Raw genomic sequence first — 12,408 nt, forward strand, 5'->3', positions numbered from 1 at the left:
TATTATGGTTATTTTTATCTTTTGCATCGTTAGGATTTTGAGACTATTTAAATATTTGTTTAGTTGATAGTACAACATTGTCTTTGTTTGAGTTAATATTATTCAGTTAGACTAAAAGAAGAATTCTCTGTGTTTGGTGATTTCCTATATCAAAATTTTTCTATTAGAACTAGCCTATAGAATAATCGTTATTATGTCCGACATTTGGTGAATAACACTTTACTGACAAATACAAATATCTACTTTTGCTAATGCTCTTAGCAAGGTTAATCAAAAATGTCAGATGCAACAGAAATAATAAACATAAGTTCAAGCTCTCTAACAAACCATATAATGTGGTTCAGAACCCTCGTTTCTACTCCCCAACTTATGATTCTTTAGTGAGTCAAGGTAAAATTTTGACTATGCTTTCTTCTTCAAGGATACTTTCACCTTCAAGGACTCTCCTTAGTTCTTCTTTAACCTCTCAGCCTTTCCTTATATCTTCTGTTGTTGATTAGTCAATATCAACACCACTAATCAACTGTTTTCATAATAGCCACATTCTTCAACAGTTGATTGCTCAACCTAATCGCTTCTAGCATTTGATAGCTACAACTTTCCTTGGCTAGATCAACCATTTTCTTTCTACTCATGTGAGGGGATCGATTAACTAACTTGAACACCAGTTGACTCAACACGTCCAATTGATTGCCCAATCAACTGACTTCAAATAAAAATATTAAGTTCACAAGTCATCAAGCTTAAGTCGACTCAACTCACAAGTCAACTAGGAATACTTCAAGTCAGCTCGATTACCATTATCTTATTGATCGAGTCTACATCTAAATTAAACACTACCCTAAATCCAAAGTACAGGTTACTCGACTCTCACAACTCATTTATTAGTGCAATCAGACCCTAAGTGATTATGATACCTTATAGATTCTGATGTTTGAATAAAGAATTTGAGTTAGAATCATAATTGTATTTGATATACTATCAAGTCATGCAGGGCATGATCGAGATATACATGGAGACTTGGGTTGGCAAGGGGTACTCAAGACTTGATAGCTTAAGGTCCGTGAAGATTGGAGAAGTATAACATGACTTATCTAAGGGACCACAGGACGAGCATCGTGGTGCAACTAAGCTAAAGGAGGAAAAATGTAGATGAAGGCGTGAACAATGACACAAAGCAAGCCAAGGGTTAAGGTGCATCTAAGGGACGAGTGCCTAACGAGGGATGGCATCGAGACAATATAAAATTCTTTGATGAATTGAGAGATATATGCCTAGGAGAGGGTAGATCTTAACTTAGACGGACTTAACCTTTAAAATGGTTGTAATCGATGATCCAACTATTGAAGGGTGCCTTTAGTTCACTAGTGGTTGAGTCGGCCAAGTAATCAACTTAAGTGAATTAGCAAGCGAATAGAATAATTTTTATTTGGAATTAAGTTTGGAGTTAGCCAACTTATTGTAGTTGAGTCAACTAGGTAAATAACTGAGGCTAATTAGCTAGCAAACGGAATATTTCTATTTATAGCTAAGGCAATAATCAACTGATTGGGATCAATTGACACATAAAAGAATCTAGTCGATTAATGCGACAATACAAAAGCTGCAGAGAGCCCTTGATATGAAAAAAAAATTGCACGACAATGTTAGATGACCTAAAGGATACAATACATTAGTTAAATGATAGTGCATTTTAATCAACTAATCAACATCAACATGGCAAAATGGTCAAGAGCAAGAGAAGTTGGATGAAGGCTCAAAAAAGAGTCTGGCGAAAGAATCAAGCGTCAATGTTCTAATATTAAATTGTAAATATTTTGAGCCTTATTAAACACTCCCTTTCCTTCATATTTGAGCTTCAATTGTAATCACTCCAAGTGCTTGTAAGAGGTGTCTTCATCTTCAACCTTCGAAAGTTGTCTAAAAAGTAAAAAAAAAATAGTGGTATATTCGGGAGTGATCGACTCAAGGATAATAAATCATAGGCCATAGAGCAGAAATGAGAGTTCCAAACCACACTAAATTGATTGCTAGCATTCATATTTATTTTTTTTGTTTAAATCCCATTATGTATTTTCTTCAAGTAAAACTTGGTAGGAACATCACTAAAGCAGTGCAACTTGACTCCACCCATAAGATTGTTCCCCATCAAGTTTTATGTACCTTAGATGCACCAAGCCAACAGATCGCTTCACATGTCATTCTTCATTTCTTACCTACATAGTTCGCCTTCATTTAACTACTATTAACAATGCACCATGATGCTCCTCATCTTGCGGTCCTTCAGATGTCGCATCCCATCTTTCTTTGAACTCCATCAGACCTCAAGTCAGAAGCCAACTAACTTGGTCATGCAAAGTGAAGCTCCACGAACTTCACCAACACCAACTTGATGGTTCTCATCCTAGAATCCCTCAGATGCCTCATGTAATCATACTCCAAACTTCATCAGACCTTCGATCCATTGAGCATATCTCCTTGGTCGCACCAAATCATCATCATCCACACTTGACCTAATCAAGTCACAAGCTCAGTGAGCTCCATGTGCATCCTGTCAAATCCAAGCATAACTTAACACATATATCAAATATACAAGTAAAAGTCCAACTTAAACTCTTTGCCCAAATATTAAAATCTATAATTTTGTATGATCACTTAGGACACAATTGCACTAATAACATTTTTCTTGATGTCTCTTTATCGCTTTTACCTTACATTCTAACCAAATCAACTCAAGAAAGAGAAGCAAATACCAAATCATAGATATCCAATAGTATTCCTAGTAAAGTATGATGAAAACATATGCCTTGACTCTATTATCAGCAATAGATGCACTTTACTTGTGTTTCCTGGAATATTCAAAACTAAATCATGACTCACAATTGTACAAGAAAGTCATTTATTGAAAACAAGAAACATGAATGTCAATATTGCTCTTTTTAGGAACCATAAGCTTAAGTATGTACCTTAAATCACTCAACTCTAAAGTAAGATCACTGATCTCCATGCCTGAGAGTCTTATTGCAGCCATGGTACTAGGAAGTTCCTCTCATGTAGTTTCTGCAAATATTGTAAGAGATATTGCAGCTCACTTCATTGCCTACAGAAGGAACAGATTTCCAACACTTCTCAACAGGCAACATGAACGTTATTCACAAATTATGTTCTAATAAACCAACTACTCTCATTTAAAACATTGACCTTCAAAATATAACCTTATTTGGGTCTAATCAAAACTCCATAACCATTAGTCAAGTGAGAGCCACAATTGCATTGCTGCCCAAACTTCTAACATTCTTTGTTATATGTCTGGATTTTGTTTTGGAGGGCTTTTCTCTATAGGTGATGAATCTTTAGCTCTTTATTGGCACGCCCCAGAGGAGTCCCTATCCGAGAAAATTTCAGCAACATCTCCTCTGTACGGCGGACAATCTGAAACTTTTCTACATCCACATATACCTCAGCCACACGCGGCTGGAATAAACAACAATAATAAATAGTCAATCACCACACAGTTAATATAAATCTCAGCCTCTGGCTGACACAACCACGCAGTAATAAGATGACTCGAACACAACTCTACTCCACTACACTCATAAAACTCAAATCCGATTTTTCCTACTCCACTACACTCATAAAACACAAATCCGACGAACTCACCTCTTCTGCCGTCCAGGCAGGCATGTAGTAGAACAAAACCAAATCATACCAAAATCCATCGACAAATATAATCCATACAAGCTCCAAGTATCTAAACAATACAAGTTCAAAACATAGTCTAATACATAAAGTCAAAAGATAAGTAAATAGTCTCGTGGGCTGCAGGGGACTAGCAACTGGAACTCTCTCCTGACAGCATCAACCTGAAAATATCAACAATGAAGGCAGGGTGAGCCCAACACTCAGCATGTACAACTGATATGCAAAATAACGAATGTAACAAAAGCTCCAATCATGCGTACAGTCTCCTAAAATAAGAAAGGTAAATACAACCGAAAGAAATAGGAGAAAACTGTACTAACCAGGACCAAGGTATAAGAATAACAGGTCGTCAGACCGAAAGTGTCATAATCCTGTATGCATGTCAATCATATGCATCCATATAAATGCAGCAAATAAATGCAGCAAACACAAGCAATAAATGCATCATGCATATGATGCCAATGTCATGATCACCCCTGACGCCAGTCAGCCATCTCACACACAATGTTAAGTCCGAGTGGGTAGGGCTGTGATAACCGTGCACTCTGACATCACTGCCCCTGATGAGTGACCGAGTGGACGGGATGCTGTCGGAGTACACACATACTCCTACCCCAAATCATAAATGGGGGAGCACAATGCTCTCGGTAGACGATGACGGGGAGGAATCTCTGCCGACTACCACGCTGCACACCCCATGGCGGACCAGCGGAGCCAAAGACAGTCCTGCCGGCTACTACGCGGATGAATAAACCAAGGAGCTAAACAGAGCAGAACTGCCGGCTTACTGAGTCACGGACCCTAACAACAGAACTGCCACACACCTGTCTGAAATACCACTAACCCGAGGTGGTGGTGTGTGAGATCGTAATGTGCGATAATAATGGAGCGATAATCGACAAAGATGCAATCATGCAAGATGATACATGACACTAAACATGGCAATCTAATGAACAACACAGCAATAATCATATGAATAAATACAAAGTGTGTACCACAGGACGATGTATCAAATAGAAGGTACACAAGTCAGATAGGGCATCAAATAAACCCTAGGTCCTGAACATAATGTATAAAATGGTTGTGTCACTACCTCTAGAGCATGTACGATCAGGTAAATAATAACATGCGGTGCATAATAAGTAAACAAGCAAATATGTATCAGAGCATGTAGTGACCAACCGAAATAAATAGGAAACACAATCATTGCTATTTGTTAAACACTTTATTATGCATATCAAAAGACATAAGTCAAAGTACCCGCCTCCAATAGGAAAAGGTCCAATCCGGTAATCGAGATACTCGTCTCGCATCAAAACCCTAAGTCACGAACAAATAAATATATTTTTTTAGCTATAATTTACATAAATAGCTAAATAAATTCTTAAGAACTATTTAGGGCAAACCCCAATTAACACAATAGCAATAACCTAATCCACAATCCACCAATGGATCAAGAATCCAACTTAATTCCATTTGCACATGATTACACATCTACATAGTCAATCACCTAATCCTTACCTTAATTCAGCCGCTGCTAGAACTCAAGGGTTGTTGTTGGACAAAGTACTGTTGGACGAAGAGTTGCTGCACAATTAGCGGCTGCTCATTGTCGGACACGAGGTGAGCAGCTACTGGAAGCAAGAATACCTGCTGGACTAAGGGCTGCGGAAATAGGCAATTGCTGGAAATCAGATATACTACCAGGAATTTATTGATCTGCTCCAAGATTGAACTCCTAGAAATTAACAAGGATACACATGCTCACCTCACTGCTGTTTTGTTCGGATCCTGTCAAAAAAGGAAATCTAGGGCACGGTAGCACCAGGGAATCGGCGGCGGTCAACAAGACATCGCACATTGGCGGTCAGCTAGGGCTGAGGAGGAGCGGCAGAAACCCTCAACCGACAGTGGATTGGGGTCGGCGACGGCGGGTCGGCTGTGGTGACGGTGCAAGGCGACTAGGTCAGACGGCACGGAGGGAAAAGAGCTCGGCAATGTGGCTCGGGCTCGAGGGCAAAGGAAGGGTGGAAGGCGCTCTCCGTTCGACGGCGGCGGATGGCGGAGAAGCTAGGGCTTCAGCAGTAGGGGGAAGAAGACCGTCGGCACTTCTCCAGGCGGCGTCGGCTGTGGCTAGGGCACCAGTGGTCGGCGCTAGGAACTCCACGACAAGGGGCTACGGCAGAGGAGAAGAAGGCCAAGGCTGGCTAGGGCACAGATGAGAAGAGATCGGCGCCAAGTAAGAAGAGAAGAAAAGAGGCTCGGAAGAGGAGGGAAAAGGAAACCGCCGCGGCCGGCGGTTAGGGCAAGGGGAGAGGGCGTCGGGCGTGCGGGCAGGGGTGTCGGCACGCAGGTTCGGCGGAGAAAGGGAAAAGAAGAGGAAATAAAGAAAATAAAAAGAAATAAAAGAAAAGGAAATGTAAATATAAATATAAACATTTCCTCGCTTAAACGGGGTAGCCTAAACAGGCTTTCCCGGGCCCCGTTTTTATCCCCGTTAACTCGTCCGTATGAGCTCCGAAAATTCTCGAAAAATTTCCAAAAATTCCGAAAAATTTCCTTATTAATATTTGCCTATTTTCCGGTATTTTACATTTATTATCTTCAACAAGAGCAGATTCTAATTTGTATACAATTCAGCAGAACATCAGACTTGCATACCTTGTTTGTGTTAGGATATATACTAAAAGCCTAGCTTTTGGTATAAACATTTATCTAGAAATAAGAATCACATTGGTCAAATGTCTACATTTATGATAAATGTAGTTGTTCAATTAATTTATATTATAGATAACATGGTGTGTGGTGTCACACACAGAAGATCATGTTATCAGTTCTTTATAAATTATAAACAGTTGCTCACGACCAAAATAGAAAGGAACAAACCATTGTAAGGTTGTAGTGTAATTAGGTATTAGTTTATCTTAACTATATAATTACACTAGTACACTTAGAGTGTATTGAGTAGGACCATTAGAGGTCGTTCCTTTTTATACTGACTTTATAAAGGAACAAAGATCTCAGTTATTATGGAAGTGTGTGCTCTTAATCCTAATATAATAACAAGCACATATATTTGATATTTATTTCTTTAATTTATCAATGAGTGAGATTTAGTTCGATAAATCAATAAGCCCGATAAGTTGGGAAATGATATCACTTATAGTGTGCGTTGTTGATTATAGAAGGAAACTGTGTCCTAGTAATCTAGGTTGATAATGTCCCCAAGAGGAGCTTATAAAGATTGTTATGTTAAACCCTGCAGGTGGACTTAGTCCGACATGACGATGAGGTTGAGTGGTACTACTCTTGGACTAAGATATTAATTAAATGAGTTGTCAGTAACTCACTTAATTAGTGGACATTCGACATCTTAAACACAGGGAGACTAACACACTCATAATAAGAAGGAGCCCAAAATGTAATTTGGGATTGGTGCAGTAGTTCAATAATAGTTCTTTAATGGAATGAATTATTATTGATGAAATTAAGTTGTGTGTTCGGGGCGAACACGGGATGCTTAATTTCATCGGGAGACCAAAATCAATTCCTCCTCTCGGTCCCTATCGTAGCCTCTTGTATATAGAGATTTATACTCACCACTTACCCACCTTTTTACCCAACCTATACGGGCCGGCCAAGCTAAGCTTGAAGCTCAAGCTTAGGGCCGGCCAAGCCTAAAGATTGAGCCTTAAGGTGGCCGGCCAATAGCTTGGAGCCCAAGCTTAGGTGGTCGGCCACATCATATTAAAAGGGGGATTTTTATTAAATTATTTCTATGTGGATATCATGTTTTTAAAATAGAGTTTAAAAATTAAAATTTCCTTTTATAGCATTCTACAAAATATTAAGAGAAGAGATTAATCTCTTTCCTTATTTGTAGATTAAAAGGATGGTTTTTAATTTTTGGTAAAAACTTTCCTTATTTGTAAATCATCCACATGTTTAAAAGAGAGTTTAAAATTTAAATCTTTCCTTTTATAGCTTTCTACAAAAGATTAAGAAAAGATTTAAATCTTTCCTTATTTGTAGATTAAAAGGTTGATTTTAAATTTTAAGAAATCTTTCCTTTTTAACCATGTTCATGATTTAAAAGAGAGTTTAAAAAAATTAAATATCTCTTTTATAAATCTTCTACAAAAGATTAAGAAAAGATTAGATATCTTTCCTTATTTGTAGATTGGAAGAGATTTTAATTTTTAGAGATAACTATCTTTTTATCCACATGTTTAAAAGAATGTTTTAATTTATAAAATTTCCTTTTTATTAACCACCATGAAGGGAAAAATTAATGGAGAAATTTTTTATAAATTTCCGGAAACAAATTAGGAAATTTTAATTCTTGTATGAATTAAATTTTCCTTGTTTGGAAATTTTAAAGGTGGCCGGCCATTGAAATTAAGAAAAGAGAATTGTTTTTAATTAAATAAATTTTCCTTCAAGTGGCAAAAGAATTAAGGAAAGTTTTATTAAATTTTTCTTATTTGCCAAGACCAAGGATTATAAAAGAGGGGGTAGAGGAGGTTTCATGGCTAAGAACTCTATTCTATTTTCTCCCTCTTTTCTTCCTTGGTGTGGCCGGCCATCCTCTCCTCCTCTCTTCTCTTTGATGGCCGAACCTCATCCTTCTTGTGGAGATTCATATGGTGGCCGAATCAAGTTTAGAGAAGAAGAAGAAGAAGAAGGAGAGAAAGAAAGCTTTGTTTCTAGCATCCCTTGGAGCATGGTGGTGGTGGCCGAACCTCTTCATTCTAGGAGAAGTTTTGATGGCCGAAACTTGCAAGGAAGAAGAAGGTGCTTGGTGGTTCTCATCTCGGAAGATCGTTGCCCACACAACGTCCGAGGTTAGAAGAGGAATACGATAGAAGATCAAGAGGTCATTAAAGTTTACAAAGAAAGGTATAACTAGTAATTATTTTCCGCATCATACTAGTTTTATTTCTTTGTAAAAATACCAAATACAAGAGGCAGGCGATTCTAGTGTTTCGAATTTGTTTTCGATGTAGTGTTTTTTTGTTTTTCTTTTCCTTGTGATTTGATTGTTCTTTTCGGTTGACCTAAAGTTATTTAAGGAAATTAAATATTAGCTTTCCTTAAAAGGCTTTGTCTAGTCGGTGGTGGTTACTCCCATATCCAAGAAGGTCATGTGCCTCGCCACGTCAGTACTGGAAGCTAATTTTGGAAATTAATATTTAATGGAATTAATAACCTAGGTGATTTGGATCGAACGTATTAAGTTCCGTAAGAGATCCAAGTCTAAACCTAAAAGAACAAATAAGTTAAACTTAGGATCAAACGTGTTAAGTTCCGCAGGCGATCCAAGTTTAATTTAAAAGAACACACGGTAGCTAGGAAAGGTTCAGATCATGTATAAAAGTTTTGTACAATAGAACCATTAGGCTTTCCGAGTAGCAACCAACAGTTTGTACAAGGGTAGCACTCAGAAAATATTGAATAGATCAATACAATCTCAATTAGAGTTTTATGTACTAGCATTTACTTAGACTGATAACCACCAATTCATATAACTGGAACAAACTGCAATAGGATCTAGGATCCAGGATCCACAGTTCTAGAGAAATATTTATCAGCATCATCCAATGAGATGCATTAAGTTTCAAAGTAACCAAAGATTCAAAGCCAGTTGGGTGTAGCAAGAAACAAAAGCACCATTGCTGCCCCAAATCTGCCTGCAATTCATCTTCCCTCTTGGTTTTAGCAAGTGGATGAGGTTGATGTAAAAATATTGAATAGTAGAACCCCATCACAAGAAGCCATTGAAGTCCATCATAGTGGGACCAAGTCAATTCGAGCACCACATGGCACTAGTCCACAACATGCCCCATTTTTCCAATAAAACACACTGACACAATGGGCATTCCACCTAATTGCAGGCCTCCACAACCATCCTCTACCGATTACCCAAAAAATGAGTTTTTCATTTTCTTACATTAATGACTTAAGCCAAAATGAAAGGATTTCTAAAGACCTACTCTCTTTCTCTATAGCTGTTAACTTTTCATTTACATTTTATCTGCTTTATATGCTTAGTATCACAGCTACAATGAAAGTTCGAGGTCTCCCTGTAACAGCTCTTTCCCAAACTAGATTAGGCTTTCCCTACAAGGCCTTCTCAAACATTTGGATAAGTCCCTCCAGCATCCTTATCTAATGGCTCAATTGGCAAATTTGACCATGATAGAATGGAGCTAAAACAGAGAGAATTCTGCCATGTAAGATGGAATTGTCTAATAAAATTTCATAAAATGAACTGGGCTTATATAAATTCATAAATAAATGGCATAATAAAAGTTCAGAAAAGTTTAGGAAAACATAATACATCTTTCATATTAGATTATCTTGGACAGAGTAACGTAAATGCTTACGATAATAGTTGGGATGGCTGCAATTATGAAGCTAGTAAATGCTACTGAGGTCTACATCCAAAGAGAGAAGAAAATAAAATAAAATCTTCAGTCCAACTGCACTATGAAATAATCAGTAAAGCAGCATAATATCAGCTTATAAGTTAACCCAATTTAACAATTCATCAGCTATTTCAACACTAGTTCAAAGGAAAACACAATTGTTAAATCTGAACATGCAAATGAAACAGAAAACAAACTGTAAGAAAACTAAACAGATGGAAGTTATGACTTTGCTTATGCAACATATACTTCTTCAGATAGGTTAATTGTGTAGGTTTCAAAAAAGGGTTAGTGGAATAGCTGGACGAGAGCACAATAAGCATTTTCATCTCTCCCACAAACCCACACTAAAAGCAGTAACTAGAACCAATTGTGGAATAAAAGGCTAGCTTTAAAATAATAACATTATATTAATAGGAGATTATAACATACACTTCCAGAATCCTAGTTTGAGGCAAATACTATCTTTATGTTATAAGCAAAAGAGCTTCCCCTACACCATCAAATTTAGATTAGCATGTATGAATCTATTAGAGTAGATGATTTAATGGCTAGAGGGAGACCAAATAATACATTAGTCAATAAAAAAATTATATTTAATTGATTTAAACATTACTAGAAATATAGCCTTGCAAACTCAATGGAGCATAAGATTCATATAACGCAATGAACATAGTTGGGAGATTGGCATGGACATACGATTGGATAGATACAGCAATATATAAATCTTGCAAAAGCAAGAAAATAAACCAAAAGCTTATTGTAATATATCATTAGAACCATAATTATTAGAGGAAAAAGAATAATTTAAAATTACAACATTATCACATCTAACCGCCAACGCCTACATAGCACTTTCAGCCTAAACATAGGAAATAAATCCCATTCCCAGAAATTGAACAAACACATGTGAACATTAACCAATTCCAAGTTCTAATTCAAATGGACATTCAATTATTCATATAACATATCGGCATATGATCTGGTTACTAAATGTTCAACAAATATAAGCACCTCACTATCTTCTTATTTCACCAATGTTTCCAACTCATATACAGTCTCATCTATCTGTAACATATTTTATATTGATCAAGAAAACCTTAAATTAAATGTAACCATAAGAATGTAAGGGAAAATTCAAAACTTGATGTAGCAGATATTAAGATTGTTTGGAATTTCTACAGGCATACTATTATGAGATTACTAAAAGAAACTTAGTAATAGTTTGTAGCAAACAAACATATAGATTATAGAAAAGTAAATCTAATACGAGACATAATCCCACCGAAGAAGATTATTGAAAATTGAAAATAATGCATCATAATAGCTCTATTTGAATTCCTTTGAACTAGGCTGCTTGAAGCAAATATATCTTTCCGTGCAAGAAATAAACAGCAGAAAGAATGCCTGATCTCCTAAGCTCATCCGGTGCGATCTATTTTGCTAAGAGTAGCAGGCACGCTGATCCTGATGCTAAGTCCATCCAGTTCCAATCTTTTTTCCTCGCAGTTCTTCGTTCCCCCTCCTATCACCTCGGACTCCGCCACCAATGGATCCACCTCCAGATCTGCACCATCGGTCCTATTCATCCAGTAGGGAAAGATAAGGATTTCTAGAGTTTTGACTGAGGGCAGGCGAGGAAGTAAGAGGAGATTTACGGAGGAGCATCTGGAATTCCTTCTATATGTCGCCGGAGAACCACTTGCTGAGAGAGGAGTGGCGTTGAACACGAAGCCGGGGCAAGAGAGACTAAGCACGGATCCTGGTCCGCAATTTGCGGAACAGGGGTAGATTGATCCATCATTCCGGACCAGAGGAGAGAGGATGGACCACGATGGATCCTACCATCTAATTAGATGCGTTTATATTCATATGAACCAATCAATGCACTCTTAGTCTGTAAAAGGATCCGCCTGAGAGACCTTCTGTTTTCTGCTTACGGAAGATTTTATTTTGATCCTTTTTTTTTCTGCCCACATTTTTAAAGCTTTGAGATCCTGGTAGAATTTATAAATTTTCTAACACTCACTATAATTAATTTATAAATCAGTTTAAATAAAATATTTTTTATTAAAATAATTGTTTAGGTAATTACAAGGGCATTTTTTTAACCAAAAATTATCTAAGAAGTATCTTTTTAAAATTAGGTAAAAAAAACTACCTCTTTCCTATTTACTTTATCAAAATGCCCCTTTAAATATAGTCGATCCAACGACCATAACCCAATCTGATTGTCTCAAGGATTAACTAAAAGTTGATTAATTTTGCATCATATTCA

The 12,408-nt window shown here is 37.1% G+C and overlaps 2 long non-coding RNA genes across 2 annotated transcripts; both read right to left on the reverse strand.

Annotated features, from left to right (window-relative positions):
* Positions 1-3,718: 3,718 nt before the first annotated feature.
* On the reverse strand, positions 3,719-10,143 carry LOC122051175. Its single transcript, XR_006131394.1, has 2 exons — positions 10,089-10,143; positions 3,719-3,863 (listed from the first exon to the last, which is right to left on the reverse strand). It is a non-coding gene; the product is annotated as an uncharacterized LOC122051175 (long non-coding RNA).
* A 1,430-nt stretch (positions 10,144-11,573) lies between these two features.
* LOC122051174 lies at positions 11,574-12,099 on the reverse strand. The gene is made up of 2 exons (XR_006131393.1): positions 11,789-12,099; positions 11,574-11,711 (listed from the first exon to the last, which is right to left on the reverse strand). It is a non-coding gene; the product is annotated as an uncharacterized LOC122051174 (long non-coding RNA).
* Positions 12,100-12,408: the final 309 nt, after the last annotated feature.

This window comes from Zingiber officinale, chromosome 3A (genome assembly GCF_018446385.1).
Source record: "Zingiber officinale cultivar Zhangliang chromosome 3A, Zo_v1.1, whole genome shotgun sequence".
Lineage (NCBI taxonomy): Eukaryota > Viridiplantae > Streptophyta > Magnoliopsida > Zingiberales > Zingiberaceae > Zingiber > Zingiber officinale.